Genomic DNA, 25,728 nt, shown 5'->3' on the forward strand with positions numbered 1-25,728 from the left:
CATTTGTTTTCCTTCTTATTCTGTATATGGATAAGTGAGTAAAAAAAGTCAGTGAGTTTAAACCCATCCTCTTTTATAAAATTAATATATAGTTTTAGGAATATGGATCATATTAAGTGGAATTTATATAATCAGTTATATAGCATTTCAATCTAGTCTCTTAAAAGCTATTATTTAACAAAAAATATTCTTTGGCAAGTTGTGATTTTGAATTAAAGTATTTAGGTCATTATCTAAATAATTAAAATAACATATAACATATTTGCATACATGCATGCTAAGTCGCTTTAGTTATATCTAACTCTGTGCAACCCTATGGACTGTAACCTGCCAGACTCCTCTGTCTGTGGGACTCTCCAGGCAAGAATTCAGGATTGGGAACACATGTACACCTGTGGCGGATTCATGTTGATGTACGGCACAACCAATACAATATTGTAAAGTAAAAAAATAAATAAATAATAAAAGAAAAAAAGAGAAAAAAAAAGAATACTGGAGTGGGCTGTCATGCCCTCCTATAGGGGATCTTCCTGTCTCATGCATCCAACACGCATTTCTTATATCTCCTGCATTGGCACAAGTGCTCTTTACCACCCAGGGCCACCTGGAAAGCCCATAACTATTGAAATAATAGTTAATACTAACAGTGAGAAAGTAATAAGCATCCTCATTGAATATCTAAAAAAGAGATAAAATATTAAGCCCATTCAATTATCATTTTCTTAACAATACTTTGATACAGACAAGCAATGAACTTTACTCATTCAAGGCTTAATGCTATGATAATACAAAAACTTCACTTAAATCTGAACTTAAATCATAAATCAATCATAAATCTTCCTTTTCAAGATTCTCAAAGACCAAAACAAAGCAAATAACATAAAATCTTGCCTCCAAGTTAACAGCAAATGGCAAAAATCATAAGCAAGGAATCATTTCCAATATTATTAAAATTATACTCTCTACAGGGCAGGCTATATATTTCAAAGGGAATTTTAATTTCAAAATGATAAACAAGTCAGTAATTAAAATACGGTTGTAATTTGTAGGAGTTTGAGATAAGAGATCAAATATGTTCCTATATGAGTGTGAACCAAGTAAATGTGAAGAAAGTTCGCATTATTCAGGAAAATCTAATTTTCATCTTGGAAAGACTACCAAATACTATTTATCTTCAATTTTCCCCAATTTTTTTAAACCCTGTTGATTTCAGAGTACTGAGGAGAAATATTACTCCAGTAGATCCCAATCAACTGAAACAACTCACCCACTCCTGGATCTTATATAACTTCATTGAAAAACATAAAGCTCCTGGATAGAACAAAGAAATTCATGCTTATCCCCAAAAGGAACACTAATATACAAAAAAGTGACAGAGTTTGGTAGATATTTTCAGTACTAGGTCACTCTGTGTGTGTGTGTGTGTGTGTGTGTGTGTTAGTCGCTCAGTTGTGTCCAACTCTTTGTGATCCCATGGACTGTAGCCCACCAGGCTCCTCTGTCAGTGGGATTCTCCAAGCAAGAATGCTGGAGCGAGCTGCCATTCACTTCTCCAGGGGATCTTTCCAACCCAAAGATCGAACCCAGGTCTCCCACAACGCAGGAAAATTCTTTACCTGCTGAGCCAAAAGGAAAGACACTAGGTCACTCTGAAGGTCTCTATCATTAAAATACTGAAACACTGATAATATAAAATAGAATATAAATTTAGGAGTGAAGGATGCTTACAGAAAATATCTTTAGAATAAGTGACAACAGAGTGGGGAAATTTCAGTGTAAAGAATAGAAAATAGCTATTTGTGAAAACTGAAATATTTTCTTTTATCTGTTACTTATTTCATGGTACTCCTTTCACCATCCTTTTAGGAACTTTCCTTCATATCAGTTCAGTTCAGTTCAGTCGCTCTGTTGTGTTCGACTCTTTGAGACCCCATGAATCGCAGCACCCCAGGCCTCCCTGTCCATCCCCAACTCCCAGAGTCCACACAAACTCATGTCCATCGAGTCGGTGATGCCATCCAGCCATCTCATCCTCTGTCGTCTCCTTCTCCTCCTGCCCCCAATCCCTCTCAGCATCAGGATCTTTTCAAATGAGACAAGTCTTCTCATGAGATGGCCAAAGTATTGGAGTTTTAACACTCAGGACAGGTCTCCTTTAGGATGAACTGGTTGGATCTCCTTGTAGTCTAAGGGACTCCTAAGAGTCTTCTCCAACACCACAGTTCAAAAGCATCAATTCTTCGGTGTTCAGCTTTCTTCATAGTCCAACTCTCACATCCATACATGATCACTGGAAAAACCATTGCCTTGAATAGACAAACCTTTGTTAGCAAAATAATGTCTCTGCTTTTGAATATGCTATCTAGGGTGGTCATAACTTTTCTTCCAAGGAGTAAGTGTTGTTTAATTTCATGGCTGAAATCACCATCTACAGTGATTTTGGGGCCCAAAACATTAAAGTCTGAAACTGTTTCCACTCTTTCCCCATCTATCTGCCATGAAGTGATGGGACCAGATGCCATGATCTTAGTTTTCTGAATGTTGAGCTTTAAGCCAACATTTTCACTCTCCTCTTTCACTTTCACCAAGAGGCTTTCTAGTTCCTCTTCGCTTTCTGCCTTAAGGGTAGTGTCATCTGCATATCTGAGGTTCTTGATATTTCTCCCGGCAATCTTAATCCCAGCTTGTGCTTCTTCCAGCTCAGTGTTTCTCATGATGTACTCTGCATATAAGTTAAATAAGCAACAAGACAATATACAGCCTTGACATACTCCTTTTCCTATTTGGAACCAGTCTGTTGTTCCATGTCAAGTTCTAATTGTTGCTTTCTTTTTTTAATATAAATTTATTTATTTTAATTGGAGGTGAGTTACTTTATAGTATTGTATTGGTTTTGCCATACACCAACATGAATTGGCCACAGGTGTACATGTGTTCCCCATCCTGAACCCCCCTCCCATGTCCTCCCCCATACAATCCTGTTGCTTCCTGACCTGCATATAGGTTTCTCAAGAGGCAGGTCAGGTGGTCTTTGATTTCATCTCTTTCAGAAATTTCCACAGTTTATTGTGATCCACACAGTCAAAGGCTTTGGCATAGTCAATAAAGCAGAAATAGATATTTTTCTGGAACTCTCTTGCTTTTTCCATGATCCAGCTGATGTTGGCAGTTTGATCTCCAGTTCCTCTGTCTTTCCTAAAACCAGCTTGAACATCTGGAAGTTCACAGTTCACATATGGCTGAAGCCTGACTTGGAGAATTTTGAGCATTACTTTCCCGACATGTGAGATGAGTGCAATTGTGTGGTAGTTTGAGCATTCTTTGGCAATGCCTTTCTTTGGGATTGGAATGAAAACTGACCTTTTCTAGTCCTGTGGCCACTGCTGAGTTTTCCAAACTAGCTGGCATATTGAGTGCAGCACTTTCACAGTATCATCTTTCAGGATTTGAAACAGCTCAACTGGAATTCCATCACTCCCACTAGCTTTGTTCGTTGTGATGCTTTCTGAGGCCCACTTGACTTCACATTCCAGGATGTCTGGCGCTAGATGAGTGATCACACCATCGTGATTATCTGGGTTGTGAAGATCTTTTTGTACAGTTCTTCTGTGTTCACTTGCCACCTCTTCTTAATATCTTCTGCTTCTGTTAGGTCCAGACCATTTCTGTCCTTTATTGAGCCCATCTTTGCATGAAATGTCCCTTGGTATCCCTAATTTTCTTGAAGAGATCTCTAGTCTTTCCCATTCCATTGTTTTCCTCTCTCTCTCTTTTTTTTTTTTTTTTTTGTATTGATTTCCGAGGAAGGCTTTCTTATCTCTCGTTGCTATTCTTTGGAACTCTGCATCCAAATGGGAATATCTTTCCTTTTCTCCTTTGCTTTTCACTTCTCTTCTTTTTGCATCTATTTGAAGGCCTCCTTAGACGGCCATTTTTCTTTTTTACATTTCTTTTCCATGGGGATGGTCTTGATCCCTGTCTCCTGTACAATGTCACAAGCCTCCATCCATAGTTCATCAGGTTCTCTGTCTATCAGATCTAGTGGGCGAGAAGAGCAACCCCACGTCTAAGGATTGGCAGCTGGCCAGACACAGGAGGGCTGAGAGGAGCTACTCCACATTCAATGTCAGGAAGGGTGACCTCATCCGAGGTAAAAAGCAGCAGAGATATGCCACGTTGAAGGTCAGGAAGGGCGGCAGTGAGGAGATACCCTTAGTCCAAGGTAAGGAGCAGTGGCTGCACTTTACTTGAGCAGCCGTGAAGAGATACCCCACGTCCAAGGTAAGAGAAATCCAAATGAGACAGTAGGTGTTGCCAGAGGGCATCAGAGGGCAGACACACTGAAACCATAATCACATAAAACTAGCCCATTTGATCACACGGACCACAGCCTTGTCTAACTCAATGAAACTAAGCCATGCCATGTGGGGCCACCCAAGACAGACAGGTCATGGTGGAGAGGTCTGACAGAAGACCACTGGAGAAGGGAATGGCAAACCACTTCAGTATTCTTGCCTTGAGAACCCCATGAACAGTATGAAAGAGCAAAATGATAGGATACTGAAAGAGGAACTCCCCATGTCGGTAAGTGCCCAATATGCTACAGGAGATCAATAGAGAAAAAACTCCAGAAAGAATGAAGGGAAGGAGCCAAAGCAAAATCAATACCCAAGCAAAGTCCAATGCTGTAAAGAGCAATATTGCATAGGAACCTGGAATGTTAAGTCCATGAATCAAGGCAAATTGGAAGTGGTCAAACAGGAGATGGGAATTGTGAACGTCAGCATTCTAGGAATCAGCAAACTAAAATGGACTGGAATGGGTGAACTTAACTCAGATGACCATTATATCTACTACTGTGGGCAGGAATTCCTTAGAAGAAATGGAGTAGCCATTATGGTCAACAAAAGAGTCCGAAATGCAGTACTTGGATGCAATCTCAAAAACGACAGAATGATCTTTGTTCATTTCCAAGGCAAACCATTCAATATCACAGTAATCCAAGCCTATGTCCCAACCAGTAACACTGAAGAAGCTGAAGTTTAATGGTTCTATGAAGACGTACAAGACCTTCTAGAACTAACACCCCCCCAAAAGATGTCCTTTTCACTATAGGAGACTTTAATGCAAAAGTAGGAACACCTGGAGAAAACACCTGGAGTAACAGGCAAAGTTGGCCTTGGAGTACAGAATGATGCAGGGCAAAGGCTAATAGACTTTTGCCAAGAGAATATACTGGTTATAGCAAACACCCTCTTCCAACAACACAAGAGAATACTCTACACATGAACATCACCAGATGGTCAGTACTGAAATCAGATTGATTATATTCTTTGCAGCCAAAGATGGAGAAGCTCTATACAGTCAGCAAAAACAAGACTGGGAGCTGACTGTGGCTCAGATCATGAACTCCTTATTGCCAAATTCAGACTTAAAATGAAGAAAGGAGGGAAAACCACTAGACCATTCAGGTATGACCTAAATAAAATCCTTCACCTAATAACCCTTAAAACTTTTAGTTGTAGATCTTCTCTAGTAACATGATATCTATAGCTATGATAAATTGAAAATACTTTCCAATATCTTTCTCATAAGCATAGTCTATGTTTTTATACAATGGCTCTTTTAAAATTTCCTTGACTTGATAAATAATTGCAATAACACAACTTGCTGAGATATTTTCTACCTGAATTAGCGAATATTGAAATATATTTGTTTCTGTTTCAAATTTCTTATCTTCATTAAGCTGTGTTTGTTGATTTCCTTGCTTTTTTTTTACTTTCTGAGTTGCATCTTATAAAATTAACTGTTCTCCCAACAGCCCAATAACTCTCTGTTCATTTTCCAACTTTAAGATAATTTGTTTTAGACACAGTGTTATTTCAATTTAATTATACTAACAGATAGACAGTGAGATTCCAATATATCTTCATTTGTTTCTCTAAGACTCTCAGGTGGGAAAAAGCAAAACTCAAATTTCCTTTAATTCGTTAAAGGACAACCAGAACAAAAGTCCTCTATTGAAAAAAAATAAAAATAAAGATGACCTCAGTGGGCTTGTGACATATCAGGCATATGAACACCCACAATTTGATGGACAGAACAAAGTTACCAGGACTTTGTGTAAAAGATTAATTGAATTAGTGTACCCCAAAGTGAGATTTTAAGATCATATATTGACTTAACGTTTAACATAAACTGTTTTTTAAAAGTTCTGAAGAACTGGATAGGATCTCCCCCAGCCTATTTTAGCATATCCCAGAGAGATACATAGACCATGTCCTAGAATTAATGTGTATGAACCTTATATCCGTCAGAAATAATCTAGCTAATAGAGGAGTATTGTTCCAAGAATTTCCAATTTGAACAAGAAACAAAGGGTGACCTCTAAATCTCAGGGAACATAAAGCCACACTCTCAGAAAGAGTAGATTATCTTTTTGAAATGTTAAAACTAGAGGCATAATAGCAGTTGACAGACATCTTTAATTATGGGTCTTAGTCTAACTCAAGCCTGGAGGAACTAAGTATTCCCCTGGTGTCAGTAAAATTTGAATGCCATTAATCAATGATTCTTATCACTTGGACTGTGCAGCTCTACAGTAACATTCCAATGGTCAAGGACAACTAACAAAGGGAAGAGCAAAGAGTAAGATGAAGAAAAAGCCCATCTTAAAAGAAATAAAAATTAAATAGCTAAGGTGAAATATTTAGTTATCTCAAGAAAAGAATAGTGTGCCTGCGATTTTAGGCCTGTTGTCCTAATTAACAGACTGAGAATATTTTCTTTCGGTGGAGACATGTCCTTAACCCCAACTTTGCTATCACTCTTTCTCAAAAGCACCCTTATCAAAAGGGCCATTAAAAATGTTTCTACTCAAAAAGCTGATTTTTTCATGTGATTTGTGTTTATTGCTCACATATTATGGTTGCTACTACTTTCTCACTAGAAATTTTTTAAGGGGAGAATTTAACACTGATTTCAAGCAATTTGCTTAAGCTTGTCTGACACCTAAAACATTCACTTATTCACACCAACTATCCCATTCAGCAATTCTTATTCACTGACAAATTTAGAAATAAGTGCTTACTACCTAAGCAGTTCATAAATATTCATAGATTTTATCAACAAACTAGGAAACTAGAATATATTTTAATAAAAAATGCATCTAAACATATCAAAATTACCAGCTCACATTAATGTTGTCTTTCCTATATAGGCTGGATTCTTTTTTCCTAGATATACTTGCTTTAAAATAATCAAGGGTGGAATTATCTTCAAATATTTGCATAGAGAACTGTGCTTAATTGTGTTTGAAGGTTGAAATAATGTATTGTATGTATTTGAACTGACTCTATTGTAATAAAAATCCACTAACTGAAATAATATCATACATATGAAAAAGTGAAAGTGTGAAAATGTTAGTCATCCGACTCTTTGTGATCCCATGGACTGTAGGTCACCAGGCTCCTCTGTCCATGGAATTCTCCAGGCAAGAATTCTGGAGTGGCAAGAAGAAGGAATCTTCAGGCAAGAAGATTCCCTTCTCCAGGGAATCTCTCCAGCCTAGGTATCAAATCCCAGTTTTCCTGTATTGCAGGCAGATTCTTTACCATCTGAGTCACCCGGGAAGCCTTATTATACAATTAAATAATATTTTTAATGATAATTTTTTTCACAACATCTACAGAAAATGCATCGTTTCAATAATGATCACTAAAGGAGGATTTTCCACCAAAACATAAAGGAATCAAGGTTCAAAACAGGTGTGTAATTCCAGGAGCCCTATACTTCTGTAAGAGTTGTGGAGAGAAAGTATTTTTGAGTGAATAAATTTTTTTTTTTACTTTTCTTTTTTTTAATTTAAATTTATTTATTTTAAAATTTGACTTCTTTCTAGGATTCAATTGCATTCATCAAAGATGGAAAAATATTATTTTAGATATCATTTACTGAACTCAACCCTTGACAAAAGCCTGGTTAATGCATGTCTAAAATGCTTTATTTCTTTTGCAGTTAGGAATTATTAAATAAGTCATAAAATTCTAAAAACACAGTTAGGAGTAGCCTTAGAATTAATGCAGTACACACTATTATGAACTTCTTCAACAGAATCCTTTGTAAGTGGCCATCTATCCTTTGCTGTTTAAATTCTGGTATTGAGAATCTCACCACCTCATTGGATAGCTCATTCCATTTTATTAGAAAACCATGCCTTCTAATGAAATAAAGTCTGCCTGTGTAAACTCCACTCATAGGTTAATACTAATTACTCCTATACATTAGTAGGCTGTTTCAACATAATTAATTTTGCCTTTCATAAGTTTTTCTGGCAGCTCAACATGCACATAATTTTACTACATCTTATTATATAAAAGTTAATTGGAACAAACTGAAAAAGTTTCCAAAAGGCTTTCTTTCCTGCAAATTTATGCTGACAGTTAATTTAAATTTAATGATCACACACACACGTGCACACACACACAAACACACACACCTTTGTGGGAAAGGGAAAGAGAAGTGAAAATATTTCCTATAATGAACCCGAAAGACTAAGTTCACCGAAGTTCTCTTTCCAGAACACTGTTTCTGAATATTTCTTCTAGAATTTCTTCAACTTTCAAATATTAAATATTTAGAGACCTAAGTCTACTTAAGACTAACCATAGAATGGCCACACAGAAGTTGTCCATGTGCATATAAATTTTATGCTTAGATTTTGTGTCTGAACACCATAACCACAGTGATATTTACACTATAATGACTGACACTGGGAAGACATTAGGCCAGTTTCAGAGCTTACCCACCATGCCCTGTAGTGCCAGCATCAAGGGCCAAGTCATGGCATCAAACCAAGTTCCAAGTCAAAATGAATACTTCTCACTGTGTTGGGAATTTTGTAAAAAACTAAGCTCTAAATGGGCTGGAGGTTGTGACAAGGACACCAGCTCTGTTGTATCTGGTATTTAAAGGCTACTGACTCCACTTTTCCCTTTCAAGTTGTACCCCAAAGTTTCCTTCTCTTCTGATCAAGAAATAAAAAATGTCTCTCTGAATGCTACTGCTAAGTCACTTCAGTCGTGTCCGACTCTGTGCGACCCCACAGATGGCAGCCCACCAGGCTCCCCCATCCCTGGGATTCTCCAGGCAAGAACACTGGAGGGGGTTGCCATTTCCTTCTCCAACGCATGAAAGTGAAAAGTGGAAGTGAAGTCGCTCAGTCGTGTCCGACCTCAGCGACCCCATGGACTGCAGCCTTCCAGGCTTCTCCATCCATGGGATTTTCCAGGCAAGAGTACTGGAGTGGGGTGCCATTGCCTTCTCCGGTCTCTCTGAATAGTCTCTGTCTGAATAGTCTCCTCTTTTTCCCAAATATCTTCCCTTTGTGCATTGTTTAATCTGTTATTGTTATAGAATTACATGACTGTATTTTCCCACAGTTCCTTAGGAGAAATTCTTTTCCTTTATTCTCTTACTAATCTCTCTCTCTCTCACACACACACACACACATAAACACACACACACAAACACACAGTCACCACTACTATCAGATAAGCTTTGAAATTTGGTCATTTTTTATATTTAAATGAGTTTATACCCATCTCTAACAAGTTTTTCCTATCACTTTAATGCACTAAATATCCTATATTTCAGAGCTATCTATAGACTTTGGACTTATATAACATCTTTAAGAGTGTTTTGCCTTAAAAACTCCTCTTATTGGGTCTATTTTCTTCTATTTTATTTCTAATTCCTGGATTTATTCTGAGATATTATTTATATGCATTAATAATAATCAGTTTTCCTACTATTTCATGAATTGCAACTTGCCTTCTGTCATTTCTAACATCTTCTGTTTAAATAGATCATCCACTCTTTTCCTCAATGGAAATTATTTGTAACTTGCCAAGTGTCTGAAGAACATCTAATCACCAACATATCATGAATTTGCATAACACTAATGGAAGAACAGCAGTGGTAAAACTAACAAACTTTCTGGGAGTCAAAATTTACAGAGTCAACTAAATCTTTATCATGTATCTTTCAATATAGACTCCTGGAATCTGTTTAAATGACTGAAATTAGTAAATGTACTAATTTCTATTTCACTTCCTTTTCATTTTCTCTACTATAAAGTTTAATTTCATTAATTGTTCTAGATTTCTAGTTTTAAGAACAAGTCTGAACGCTTTACAAGTGTACAGGTAAAAATGTTATGTGCTTTGGGGACCAATTAAACCAAGATAATCAATAAAGATCCCCTTCGTGGATCACAGTTTTGTTGTATCAAAGGGCCTTGCAGTTATGAAGGTATGAGCCATGCTGAGCAGGGCCGCCCAAGATGATGGGTCATATTGAAGAGTTCTGACAAAATGTGGTTCACTGGAGGAGGAAATGGCAGTCCACTCCTGGATTTTTGCCTGGAGAAACTCATGGACACAATCAAAAGGCAAAAATATGACACAGGAAATAAGACTCCCAGATTGGAAGGTGTTCAATATGCTACTATGAAAAAGTGGTGGGATGATTTGGGAGAATGGCATTGAAACATGTATACTATCATGTAAGAATCGAATCACCAGTCTATGTCCGATGCAGGATACAGCATGCATGGGGCTGGTGCACCGGGATGACCCAGAGGGATGTTGTGGGGAGGGAGGTGGGAGGGGGGTTCATGTTTGGGATCACATGTACACCTGTGGTGGATTCATGTCAATGTATGGCAAAACCAATACAGTATTGTAAAGTAAAATAAAGTAAAAATAAAAATTAAAAAAAAAAGTAGAGGGAAAATACTAATTGATGCAAAAAAAAAAATGAAGTGGCTGGGTTAAAGCAGAACGACAGTCAGTTGTGGATGTATCTGGTGATGAAAGTAAAGCCCAATGCTGTAAAGAATAATATTGCATAGGAACTTGGGATGTTAATCCATGAACCAGGGTAAACTGAAAGTGGTCAAACAGGAGATGGCAAGAGTGAACAGCAACATTTTAGGAATCAGTGAACTAAAATGGATGGGAATGGATGAATTTAAATCAAATGACCATTATATCTACTACTGTGGACAAGAATCCCTTAGAAAAAAATGGAGTAGCCCTCATAGTCAAAAATGAGTATAAAATACAGTACTTGGTTGCAACCTCAAAAATGACAGAATGATCTTATTTCATTTCCAGGCAAACCATTCAACGTAAAAGTAACCCAAGTCTATGCCCCAACCACTGATGCTGAAGAAAGTGAAGCTGACCAGGTCTATGAAATCTTACAAGACCTTCTAGAACTAACACACACACACACACACACACACACACATATATATATATATATGCTTTTCATCATAAAGGATTGGGATGCAAAAATAGGAAATTAAGAGATACCAGGAATAACAGGCAAGTTTGTCCTTGGAGTACAAAACAAAGCAGGGCAAAATCTAATAGATTTTTGTCAAAAAAACACACTGGTCATAGCAAACACTCTTTTCCAAATATTCAAGAGATGACTTTAACCATGGACATCGCCAGATGGTCAATATCGAATTCAGATTGATTATGTTCTTTGTGGCTGAAATGGAGAAACTCTATAGAGTTAGCATAAACAAGACCTGGAGCTGATTGTGGCTCAGATCATGAGCTCCTTATTGAAAAATTCAGGCTTAAATTGAAAAAAGTAGAGAAAATAACTAGGCCATTCAGGTACGACCTAAATTAAATCTCTTTCGATTATACAGTGGAGGTGACAAATAGATCCAAGGGATTAGATATGATTGACAGAGTGCCTTAAGAGATATGGACAGAGGCTCATAACACTGTACAGGAGACAGTGACCAAAACCATCACAAAGAAAAAGAAATGCAAGAAGGCAAAATGGTTGTCTGAGGAGGCTTTACAAATAGCTGAGGAAAGAAGAGAAGCAAAAGGCAAGATAGAAAAGGAAACATATACCCAACTGAGTGCAGAGTTCCAGGGAAGAGCAAGGAGAGATAAGAAGAACTTCTTAAAAGAATCATGCAAAGAAATACAGGAAAACAATAAAATGGGAAAGACTAGAGATTTCTTCAAGAACATAGGAGGTATCAAGTGAACATTTTATGCAAGAATGAACATGATAAAGGATAGAAACGCTAAGGCCCTAAAAGAAGTATAAGAGATTAAGAAGCGGTGACAAGAATACACAGCAGAACTATGCAGAAAAAAAAAAAAAAAAGATCTAAATGACCCAGTTAACCATGATGGTGTGATCACTCATCTAGAGCTGAACATCCTGAAGTGTGAGGTCAAATGAGCCTTTAGAAGCATTACTACAAACAAAGCTAGTGGTGGTAACAAAACTGCAGTTGAGTGATTTAAAATCCTAAAACATGATGCTGTTAAAGTGCTGCACTCAATATGCCAGCAAATTTGGAAAACCTAGCAGTGGCCACAGGACTGGAAAAGTTTGGTTTTTATTCCAACCTCAAAGAAGGGTGATGCCAAAGAATGTTCAAACTACCACACAATTGTACACATTTCATATGCTATCAAGGTAATGTTCAAAATCCTTTAAGCTAGGCATCAGCAGTACATTAACCGCTGAAAACTCCAGGTGTACAACCTGGATTTAGAAAAGGCAGAGGAACCAGAGATCAAACTGACAACATTCATTGAATCATGGAGAAAGCAAGGGAGTTACAGAAAAACATCTACTTTTACTTCATTGACTAGGCTAAAGACTTTGACTTTGTGAATCACAACAAATTGTGGAAAATTCTTCAAGAGATAGGATTACCAGACCACCTTACCTGTCTCCTGAGAAACCTGTGTGCAGGTCAAGAAGCAACAGGTAAAAACGAACGTGGAAAAACTGACTGGTTCAAAACTGGGAAAAGAATAAGAAAAGATTGTATATTGCCACCCTGTTAGAATTAAAGATTTTAAAATTAAAAAAAAAAAAAAAACTTATATGCAAGCATCGTGTGAAATGCCAGGCTGGATGAATCACAAGCTGGGATCAAGACAGTTAAGTTAAATATAAACAACCTCAGATATGCAAATAATACCACTCTAATAGCAGAAAATGAAGGGGAACTAAAGAGACTCTTCATGAGGGTGAAAGAGAGTGAAAAAGCTCGCTTGAAGCTGAACATTAAAAAAAAAAAAAAACACTAAGATCTAAGATCATGGCATCCTGTCCCATCACTTCATGGCGAATAGATTGGGAAAAAGAGGAAATAGTGCCAGCTTTTATTTTCTTAGGCTCCAAAATCACTGCAGATAGTAACTGCAGCCATGAAATCCAAAGATGTTTGCTCCTTGGAAGGAAAGCTATGACAAACCTAGACAGTATATTAAAAAGTAAACACTTCACTTTGCAGACCAAGATCCATATAGTTAAAGCTATGGTTTTTCCAGTGGTCATTTACCGATGTGAGAGTTGGACCTTAAATAAGGCTGAACACTGAAGTATGATGCTTTTGAATTGTGGAGCTGGAAAAGACTCTTGAGAGTCACCTGGGCGGTGAGGAGATCAAATGAGTCAATTCTAAGGGAAAGTAACCCCGAATATTCATTGGAAGGACTGATGCTGAAGCTGAAACATTGGAAAAGATCCTGATGCTTAGAAAGATTGAAGGCAGGAGGAAAAGGGGCAACAGAGGATGAGATAGTTGGATGACATCCCTGATTCAAACATGAATCTGAGCAAACTCTGGGAGATGGTAACAGGGAAGCCTGGTGTGCTGCAGTCCATGGGGTTGCAAAGAGTTGGCCAGGACTTAACGACTGAACAGCAACAACAATCAATAAAGAGAGTTAAAACTGAATTTCTCTAGTCAGACTTCTTGGGCTTGAATGCCAGCTCCATTACTTCCTAGGCTGGTGATCTTGAGCAATTTACCTGGTGTTTTTGGGCTTCATTTTTTTTTTTTTAATCCTGAAAGATAGGATTTACAGAGATGTATTTCATAGGGCTCTTATGTTACACACATTCAAGTGCTTAGATTAGTACTTTGTATATAGTAAAAACTTAATAAACCTTCTTATTACTCTTTTTACACCCTCTAAGTGCTTTACCATCAGATGGATTAAAGTGTAATACAGTAACTAAAATAAAATATAAACCGAATAATTCACACCAACAATCATTCTCAAAATGATTATAATGATTTTATGAAATACATGAAAAATAGGTAATTTCAGTTTTCAGAAAAAAATGACTAAACAGAATTAATTGTCAGAATTTGAATTTATTATTTCATCTTTACTAATTCAAAATTACTAAACAGTGTAGAAAATATAACATTCATTACCATTTAAACTAGGCACCACTTAATCAGATTAAAATATTTATGTATATATACTATACTTAAATATTTGATTCATTTGCTCCTATTTAACTTTTGTTCACAAGCTTATACAATTCATTCATTCCCTTAATCTACCATGGCATTTGATCAATTCCATAACATTCTAGAGCAGTGAATTCTGTAGGTTGAAATATAATATTTAATGCCAATTTCAAGGATATTGTATCAGATCACAATACTTGAAAAGTCAACAGCATTTTGTATCATTTTTGGAGCACGTATCATTCATTATGAACTCTTAGACATGTTATTTACATTCTCAACTAGGATATGCCAGTCATTCAATTCCCGCTATAAAGACATTTCCACACACATCAAACAACTAATTGTTAAACTGCTATTTGAGAGTTTGAGAGTGTCTTAAAGTGTACTGTCTAGGCAAAGTCCTGTTAAATTTAAACTTCAGCGAGACAGCAAAAGAGACACAGATGTATAGAACAGTCTTTTGGACTCTGTGGGAGAGGGAGAAGGTGGGATGATTTGGGAGAATGGCATTGAAACATGTACAATATCATATAAGAAACAAATCACCAGTCCAGGTTCGATGCAGGATACAGGATGCCGGGGGCTGATACACTGGGATGACCCAGAGGGATGACATGGAGAGGGGGGAGGGAGGGGGGGTTCAGGATTGGGAACATGTGTGCACCTGTGGCGGATTCATGTTGATGTATGGCAAAACCAATACAATATTGTACAGTAATTAGCCTCCAAGTAAAATAAATAAATTTAAATTAAAAAAATAAACTTCAGTAAGTGTAACAAAATCCTTATTTTCTTCCTCTCGGCCTAATAGTTGCATTCGACTTAGTCTACAGTTTGTTTTTTTTTTCTTGATTTACAGTAACTATATACTCCATCAAGTCTGATGAAATTAATCATAGTCCTTTTAGCATCTTCTCTATTCAAAGCAATCACTTCTTATATAATATATATGAATAAATGATGCTCCTTTGCATAATATAAGGCTATGTTTTTACTATAGGTGCCTGCAAAGAATTCAAGCCGCAAGAGTCAAGTTTCATTACGTTTTTCATTGTGTAAAACACCAGGGTAAATAGTGCAGTCTTTTATGTGCATAATGAGAGAAGTGTTACTCAGTGCAACAGTCAAGAACATATTCACAGCCTACTGTCAGTAGTGAGTACAGATAACGGGAATCACTAAAATAAATCTTGAAACTTAATTTCCAGTCTAGGTGTCTATTTATCTCAACTTTTTTTTATTTTTAACTGAAAAATAAGTGCAGAGAAATATACGTACTTTTATCTGGCAATTTATTTTGACTATAAATTAGACTAAGTTTAACTTTTGATGGTGGACAGATTATTAATACTCTCCTAGTAAATATGGGCCCTTAATACAATACTTCCCCCTTCAAAATCTTGTGAATTATGAAGCCTACTCAAGTCTAAGCCTAATTAAGTAGTAGATCAGAACCTGAAAACAGATTCTGTAGGCGTTACACTGCCTCTCTCTGTATTCTCAGTATTTTTATTTTCCTTCATCTTCCCCATCAGCAATGAGGGAAATTCTCAGAAAGTTTATGACAGATATCAAAGATATGCTACATGAGCTTCAGTTCAGTTCAGTTCAGTAGCTCAGTCGTGTTCTACTCTTTGCGACCCCATGAACCACAGCACGCCAGGCCTCCCTGCCAATCACCAACTCCTGGAGTTTACCCAAACTCATGTCCACTGAGTCAGTGATGCCACCTAACCATCTCATCCTCTGTTGTCCCCTTCTCCTCCTGCCCTCAGTCTTTCCCAGTATCAGGGTCTTTTCAAATGAGTGAGCTCTCCACATCAGGTGGCCAAAGTACTGGAGTTTCAGCTTCAACATCAGTCCTTCCAAAGAAATTCCAGGGCTGATCACCTTCAGAATGGACTGGTTGGATCTCCTTGCAGTCCAAGGGAATCTCAAGAGTCTTCTCCAACACCACAGTTCAAAAGCATCAATTCTTCGGCGCTCAGCCTTCTTCACAGTCCAACTCTCACATCCATACATGACTACTGGAAAAACCATAGCCTTGACTAGATAGACCTTTGTTGACAAAGTAATGTCTCTGCTTTTTAATATGCTGTCTAGATTGATCATAGCTTCTCTTCCAAGGAGCAAGTGTTTTTAATTTCATGGCTGCAGTCACCATCTGCAGTGATTTTTGAGCCCAATAAAATAAAGTCAGCCACTGTTTCCACTGTTTCCTCATCTATTTGCCATGAAGTGATGGGAGCGGATGCCATGATCTTAGTTTTCTGAATGTTGAGCTGTAAGCCAACTGTTTCACTCTCCTCTTTCACTTTCATCAAGAGGCTCTTTAGTTCTTCACTTTCTGCCATAATGGTGGTGTCATCTGCATATCTGAGGTTATTTGTATTCTCCCGGCAATCTTGATTCCAGCTTGTGCTTCTTCCAGCCCAACGTTTCTCATGATGTACTCTTCACATAAGCCAGTGCAGGAACAGTGGCTGTGTGGCGCAAGAGCGACAAAGAGAATCTACCCCATGTCCAAGGTCAGGAGCGGCGGCCGAGAGTAGATACCCTGTGTCCAAGATCAGGAGCCGTGGCCATGAGGAGATAACCCACGTCCAAGGTAAGGAGCAGTGGCTGTGCTTTGCTGGAGCAGCCGTGAAGAGATACCCCATGTCCAAGGTAAGAGAAACCCAAGTAAGGAGGTAGGCGCTGAGAAAGGACATCAGAGGGCCGACAGACTGAAACCACAATCACAGACAACTAGCCAATCTGATCACATGGACCACAGCCTTGTCTAACTCAATAAAACTAAGCCATGCCATGTGGAGCCACCCAAGACAGAAAGGTCATGGTGGAGAGGTCTGACAGAATGGGGTCCACTGGAGAAGGGAATGGCAAACCACTTCAGTATTCTTGCCTCTAGAACCCCATGAACAGTATGCATGAGCTTAGACAAATCTTTTCACTTATGTGTTTCCTGGGATTCCTCATCAATAAAGTGGAAGAATAAGACAAGGAAGCTCTTCTACTTTCATGAGGTTAAATTCACTGCCATTTACCTTGTTTACAATATCAATCATATCACAGTATTTTTTTTTAGGATTTTTTTTTAATCTGCTTTGAAAGGCAAGATGCTTGATGGTTGAGAACACGACCTCTAGATCCAAGAAGCCTGGATCCTTTGATTACCACTTACTAGTTCAACCAATTATCTAAACTCTCTGTTCCTCAGTTTGCTTATCTATGAAATGGGGAGGATAATGGAATCTATACCATACAATTATTGTGAAAATTAAATGAATTAGCATATTAAAGCATTTAGAAAAGTCCTTGACACTTAGATAGATGGTGAATTAGTTATGTGAGCTACCTGCTAATGACAACAACCTGGAATCAAATTGACATCACTATTTTTCTGAGAGATTTCCAAAGACTGTCTTGCATTGAAGAACATTCAGATATTCTGAACAAATATGTGGCATGCTTATGTGTATTAATTTTCTGTCAATTTCCTGTCACTGCTGTAACAAATCACCATAGACCAGTGGTTTAACAAAATCTGTATTATAGACTAGTTTAACAAAATCTATATTATAGTTCTGGGGGTCAGAAATCCAAAATGGGTCTTGCTGGGCTCTAAAGGCAAGGTGTCAGTTGGGCACTGTTCCTTTTTGGAGGCTCTTGGGAAGGATCCCTTTCTAGTTTCCTGGGCCACTCATATCCCCCTTTTCTCCATTTTCAAAGCCTGTAGAGGTCAGAATGCCCAACTTCCCATCACCATGATCTCCTGATCTGTCCTTCTCTTCCACACTTAATTCCACTTTTGATTACATGAAATTCACCTAGATGATTCAGGCTACTATGCCTATCTTAATATCATCTGTTTAGCAACCTTTATTCCATCTGCAAATTTAATTAGCCTTTGTTACCTAAAGTTTCACATTCACTGATTCCAAAGATTACAACATGAATGTCTTTGGGAGGACATTATTCATCATAGCACAGCATTTATTTTTTACATTGAAGCCCACAAAATATGAGTTAGTTTTTTCATTTTTATTAATTCAAGAACATGTTTCTTTTGACTTAGAATTTCCAGGAAGTGTTCCTTCTTAGAGTCTATGTGAAATTGCAGATCTTCTGAATCTGGTTTAAGAATTAGTAAGACATAACCATTGCTTGCTTTTCCTAAATGTTATATGTAACAAGTGTTTTTAAGCTCTGAAAGATATTTGCAATAAAGATCTAAGGTTCTATCATCCAGAATATCTTAAGACTTTCTACTATAGTCTCAAAGTTAAAAGCATGGATTCTAGAGATAACTGACTATGTTTACATCTGAGATTTATCACTTACTAATTGGTTTATCTTCACCTAACTATGCTATGCCTCAGTTTCCTAATCTGTAAAACAGAATTCAAAATATTTCATAAATAATATATGTTAATAGAACAGAGTCTGACACTCAGTTAAGTGGTATATACATGTTTACTATTATTACCAAGTTATAGTGAATGTTGAAGTTATTTAAAATAAATTAGTAAAATAATAGTAATAGATCTTGACTGATTTTACAAGTACTAATTTAAGATCATGGCATCCGCTTCCATCACTTCATGCAAATAGATGGGGAAACAGTGGAAACAGTGGCTGACTTTATTTTATTGGGCTCAAAAATCACTACAGATGGTGACTGCAGCCATGAAATTAAAAGACACTTGCTCCCTGGAAGAAAAGCTATGATCAACCTAGACAGTATATTAAAAAGCAGAGACATTACTTTGTCAACAAAAGTCCATCTAGTCAAGGCTATGGTTTTTCCAGTGGTCATGTGTGGATGTGAGAGTTGGACTATGAAGAAAGCTGAGTGCCGAAGAACTGATGCTTTTGAATTGTGGTGTTGGAGAAGACTCTTGAGAGTCCCTTGGACTGCAAGGAGATCCAACCAGTCCATCCTAAAGGTGATCAGTCATGGGTGTTCATTGAAAGGACTGATGCTGAAGCGGAAAGTCCAACACTTTGGCCACCTGACATGAAGAGCTGACTCGCTTGAAAAGACCCTGACACTGGGAAAGACTGAGGGCAGGAGGAGAAGGGGACAACAGAGGATGAGATGGTTGAATGGCATCACTAACTCAATGGACATGAGTGGGTGGACTCCGGGAGTTGGTGATTGGCAGGGAGACCTGGTGTGCTGCAGTTCATGGGGTTGCAAAGAGTTGAACACAACTGAGCGACTGAACTGAACTAAATTATATTATAGAACACAGGCTCATTTAAAAATGTAAATTTTATATGTCCATGTGTAATGGAGAACATGGACTACAATAAAGGCCACTTCTATATGATAGAAAACATTGACTCATAAAATGGTTGAGATATTATCTGCTACCATATTCAAATGAAAGAGGATCAAATATTTCTAAGGAAAGAGATGTTCTTTTTTTTTTTTTTTTTTTTGAGAGACCTTCTGACAGCAAGTTTGTAAATGAAAAATTTATCCACAGACCAATCATCACTGAAGGGGCTCTGTGGCAAATTTTATTAGTAACTTTCTGGGTGGTATTTTGAGTCTGTCTGGAAATCGACATAGTTAAAGGCATTTGTAGATCCAAAATTTTTCAAGTGTGTGCTATTGGCAAACACCCATATTATTAAATTACAAATTAGGGTAACTGGCTACTTAAGTCTCAGTTGAGATTTACCTAAAATTGAAGGTCTGCTAATGAGCAGGTGAAAGAGAATTTACATGATCCCATGATTCCTGACATAATTTTTCAAATTATGTGCATTGTAACAATAAAATTATAGTTAATGGGAGAAAAAAAAACCCTAAAAGATAAATACATTTTTCTCATTACTCTATTATGTTCATTCAAAAATGTAAATAATAAATATAGACTAAAATATCTCAATTGTCAAGAAAGAATCAGAAAGCAAATTTTAATAAGCATAAATGCCTACATATTTTTCATGTTGCCTGTTATTTCTGTTAATCTTACTCTTAGCAATTCAGTAGGCAATTTGGGATCATTTTACATATTGACTTTCCTTTTAAATTTAAAGACTTATACTGACTGAGCAAAATTCTTTTTAAAATTTCATTGCCTTTTCTTTGCAATTGTTTACTGAATACAAAATATACATTTGAATTATTTAGCATAGAAGGGACTTACTGAGGGCTCTAGAGAAAATGCTTCTGGCACAATATAGTGCAACCCTATTTTATCCACCATTGCACAGAACATCTATAAATGGCCCCAGTGCTTGCCCAGTGCTATAAGGGCTCATTACCATTATCCCTGAGCTGTGGTTTCTTCAAATGCTCTGCTAATCGTTCTGTGCTCTAACATGCTCTGGAGGAAAATCTAAATGTTCCCATAAAGTCAAAGAGGAGTCCTGCTAATGAAATTTAGTGAAGGGAATAAAATGTGTTTTTGTCAATGTAGACCCCTTAAGCTATACTTTGGAAGGTAATGCACATGGATTATTCAGTAGAAAAGCTTTTAATTAGTGCTACTTTACACTTACTCCATAAAGGGCAAAAAGAATCAAAACAAGCCATCAGGCTTGTTGAATGTGTAACTAAGCAAATTTTCAACAAGCTGAGTTCACATTAGTTATCTGCTTGAAAAGTACCTAATTCAAAACAAGTCACAAAGAGTGTCTAATCAAATTATTTCAGAGGAAACATAATTGGTTCCTTTAATATTAATAATAATAAAAGTTATTTTTAACCAAATTTAATTCTAGTTATTTCTATTGTTAATTTCTTTCTCTTCCTGAGTAGATTCTCTTTTTCTCATTACCTCACTCTTTAGTTCTGGTGGTGGAGTGTAAAGTGCATTGAAAACACTGATTTCTAAAAGATTTGGTAACGACATACTGACAGAGAAAAAAATATGCAAATACTCAGCCTCTGCCTCAATTTTGATTTCTAACCAACCCAAACTGTTAATGCAATTGCTTTAATGGACAATTGTCTACAGCTTGTAAATCTGAATCAACCCATATCACTCTTAGAGTGCAGTGCCCCAAAAATTATTGATTCAAATATTGTCTCTAAAAACAAAGATAATCCTTTTTTGAGACTTCAAATTTAATTTAAAGACTGTATGTAAGTGACACTAGGTCAGTGCTGCCATCAGCTGAATGCCAACTGACCTTGACAGCTCTGACATTTTAAACAGGCAGTTGGTAGTGACTGACTCACCAGAGAACAGCTCATTACTTATAGTGCTATCTCTTACTGAACTGAGTTGATTCTGACCTAAGTAGTTTTCATCTGCACCTGAGCAGTGTAGAATTACAGACCCTTATTGAATTGAAAAGTAATCTGTTCCTTTGTATTCTCTAATTTCAGGCTTTCATTTTTTTTCAGTCTCCCTGAAGGATTTATATCCTCTCCTAAGGGTGATATTCTATCAACAGTGTCCCAGGGGAAGTATCACTGGTTTGTGCACGTCTCTTAAGTTTGTATTGTCCTGAGTTTTATTCTGTGAATTAGACATTATCTTAATATTTAGGAAGAGAGAATCAGAATACCAGTCCTTTTTGGATGAAGTCATTTATCATGTTCAGTTCAGTTCAGTTGCTCAGTCGTGTCCGACTCTTTGCAACCCCATGAACTGCAGCACGCCAGGCCTCCCTGTCCATCATCAACTCCCGAAGTCCACCCAAACTCATGTCCATTGAGTTGGTGATGCCACCCAACCATCTCATCCTCTGTTGTCCCCTTCTCCTCCTGCCCTCAGTCTTTCCCAGCATTAGGGTCTTTTCAAGTGAGGCAGCTCTTTCGGTTAGTTGGCCAAAGCATTGGAGTTTCAGCTTCAAAATCAGTCCTTCCAATGAATACCCAAGGCTGATCTCCTTTAGGATGGACTGGTTGGATCTCCTTGCAGTCCAAGGGACCCTCAAGAGTCTTCTCCAACACCACAGTTCAAAAGCATCAGTTCTTCAGCACTCAGCTTTCTTCATAGTCCAACTCTCACATCCATACATGACCACTGGAAAAACCATAGCCTTGCCTAGACAGACCTTTGTTGGCAAAGTACTGTCTCTGCTTTTTAATGTGCTGTCTAGGTTGGTTATAAGTTTCCTTCCAAGTAGTAAACATCTTTACATTTCATGGCTGCAGTCACCATCTGCAGTGATTTTGGAGCCCAATAAAATAAAGTCAGCCACTGTTTCCACTGTTTCCCCATCTATTTGCCACAAAATGATGGGGTGGCTGCCGGGGGCCAGCGTGAGGAATTCCGCCCATGGCAAAGGTCATGAGGAACGAGGCTTGGCATACGCAAAGGCGTGATCAAGCCTCAGGAAACCCTCTGTTCCCGAGCATCTAACCCCAAAACCAGAGTCTGTTTTACGCTCTCACCTACACCTCTGACTTTACGCGGGGCTCTCCCCCATAACCGTTTCTCTCTGAGAAGGAGTAAACGTGCAGCTCCAAGGCAATAAAAATTCTTGGGCGTGACAAGAGTGTTTCAGCTTACGGACTCCTCTGAAGGTTATACAAACCTGTATAGGTTTGTCCAGCCACATGTGATTGCTTACAGCCTCCCAACCTGAGAGGCACGAGATGTTTTAGACTTACTAAAGGCAAATTATTTTGGGGAGTTAAAATTATTAGTATAGTGTGTTGGTTAGGAATTATTTGGTGAAGGGTTCTTCATTTGTTGTGTCAATAATTGTTGCTAATTCCCTGCGCTGGGTGGGACAAGGATGTCTCAGGTCAAACCTCTCTGCTGACAGACTAGCTTGTGTGACAGGATTATCCTTACTGCCACCACTAGGCACATGATTGTTTACTACCTCTCAACCATAAACAGCACAGAGAGTTTTGGAGTATTTTGAGAGTCTTAATTAGCATAGGACTTTTTCTTCTTGTTGAGTCAATGATCGCCGCCAGGCCTCTATATCCTTAGGCACCTGGGAATATATTAATCAATGTATTTGGAATATAGCAAAGGAAATATGGTAGTTTTTGATGTTAGCAATACTAGACTTTTTGAGTTAATGGATTTTCTCTTTTGTAATAGATCACTGTACTTATATATCACTGTGTCCTTGCTGTGTAAGAATGTAACTTTATCATATCTTAAGACTAAATAGATCTTAAGGGGAGCATTGGTGAAAGGATTTTCATTTGTTGGGCTGATGTTTGCTGCTAAATCTCCATGTTCCCTACCCTTATAATGAATATAACTAGCATATAGGAAGAAATAAGTATTAACCTTTAAGCATATAGGAGAAATAAGTATTAACCTTTAAGACTAATCATGTTAACCTTGGGTTGAATAAATTCCTTTCTTGATTGTAACTCACTACACCCTCACCCTATAAGAATGTAACTTTATTTGGAGGGTGGTGCCTGGTTTAAGAAAAAACACCCTTGGAAGAAATAAGTTTTTTTTGGTTATCAGAAAGAAAGGATCATAAAATGTAAGCAGGTCTCACTCATGGCCAGAAGATGATGTAATATCCCTAAGACCTTTTTTTTTATACATTTATGTGAAGCACCTGATTTTGACAAAGGTCAGGACTGCTGACCCCCACGTGACTCTGTATTCATCCCTATGTGTAACTAAAGGTATATAAGCAAACCCAAAAATAAAGAAATCGGATCAGTTTCCGGAAAGACTGATTCCCCCATGTCGCTTCTTTCTTGCTCCCGTTTTTCTGGCTGAATTCCCATCTGGAGCATGGATGCTATTCCACGTAATCCAAGTTATTCAGCCTCTTTTTCTCCACTGATCTTCCTACTACACTATCCATTTCTAAGCTCTCTATATCTGTGATTAAATATGTATTTTTCCAAAGACGCTGACTCCATCCCCACCTTCGAATCACCCTGGATCCACCGGGGCTGGACCCCGGCAGGTGGCCATGGTAAATTAAAAAAAAAAAAATCCCATACCTAAATCCATAAAACTCAGGTTGATTTTCCATGCAGTTTAATAAAGCAAAAATTCCATGAAGTAATTGAGCACTTTCCTTGATTAAAAGTGGAAAATCCGCCACTAGTACAAAATGTGAAAAACATTTTTGCAGTAAATATCTCCATAGCAATATTCCCTGAACACATTTCAGACCTGGTAGAATGCCTCTTGATCAACTAAAGCTTGATTCACATCAAGCTCACAATTACCTACCATTATTAGATATCTTTTTCCTCTTATTTGCCAATGTTTAGATATCAAGTAAAGTTATATTCCTCTGATTAACATATATTTCTGTACTGGAAAAATTATGCTTAAAATAAGTATTTGAAATGAAATTTCAATAATAATATGACTCATTCCATTTGTGCTTTGTTGTTTTTGTTTGGTTGCCAAGTCGTGTCTGACTCTTCATGGGATTCTCCATGGAATTCTTACCCAGAAAATGTGAAATACCTTTATATGTGGTCTCAAGAAAAAAAAAAAAAGATATATATATATATATATATATATATATATATATAGCCAAGAAAGGGTTTAAGAGACTGAAAGCAACAAAATTCACAGTGATATTAGTGGTAGAGTCACAACTAACTTCAATGCCATATTTGTGTACAACCCACCAATGTAACGGTAAGTATGGTGTCCTATCATTATAAGAATAGTAATTACAACACTTAATTCTCCTACCCCATCCCTCAGGCACATGCACACACAAACATACACACAGCATTGCAAGGAGACTTAAGATTGACTATTTACTAAGCAATAATTTTCTTGGAAGGCTTTCCTGGTGGCACAGTCAGCAGAGAAAATTCGCCTGCAGTGCAGGAGCCTGGGTTGGATCCCTGGCTCAGGAAGATCCCCTGGAGAAGGAAATGGCAACCCACTCCAATATTCTTGCCTAGGAAATCCCATGGGCAGAAGAGCCTGGTAGGCTATAGTCCATGATGTTGCAAGAATTGGACATTACTTAGCAACTAAACCACCGCCAGCACCAATTTCCTTGATGGAAAGACTAAAAAGCTGACTTAAATGAGGTAATAATATAACACAATAAAAGAAATCAAGTAGGGACTTCCTTGGTGATTTAGTGGTTAAAACTCTGTACTTCCAACTGGGGAGGGGCATGAGTTTGATACTTGGTCAGGAAACTAAGATTCCACATGCTAAGTGGCATGGCCAAAAGATTAAATGTAATAATAATAAAAAAGAGGAGAAATTATTTTAAAAAGAAATCAGGTTATAAGGTAAGTGACAAGTAAATATTAAGAAAGAAATCTGAGCAGAGATTAAATGTTGATTAACTACAGCTATGAATGAATCAACAAATTTAGATACAAATGTGTTTAAGAATTAATTAATCAAATATCTCAAGTCACATTCTGTCTCTCTTCAAAGTACTTAATTCCATATATTAAAGGTAATACTCATTTTATTGGAAGGCCAATTCTGTAGGGCAAGGTTCTATGC

General features: G+C 37.5%; 1 protein-coding gene across 2 annotated transcripts in view; it reads right to left on the minus strand.

Annotated features, from left to right (window-relative positions):
- PCDH11X (protocadherin 11 X-linked) overlaps positions 1 to 25,728 on the minus strand; it is a 925,502-nt gene that overhangs the window by 727,312 nt on the left and 172,462 nt on the right. The gene's annotated exons all lie outside the window — the stretch shown is intronic.

The sequence above is a fragment of the Ovis aries genome, chromosome X (assembly GCF_016772045.2).
Source record: "Ovis aries strain OAR_USU_Benz2616 breed Rambouillet chromosome X, ARS-UI_Ramb_v3.0, whole genome shotgun sequence".
Classification (NCBI taxonomy): domain Eukaryota; kingdom Metazoa; phylum Chordata; class Mammalia; order Artiodactyla; family Bovidae; genus Ovis; species Ovis aries.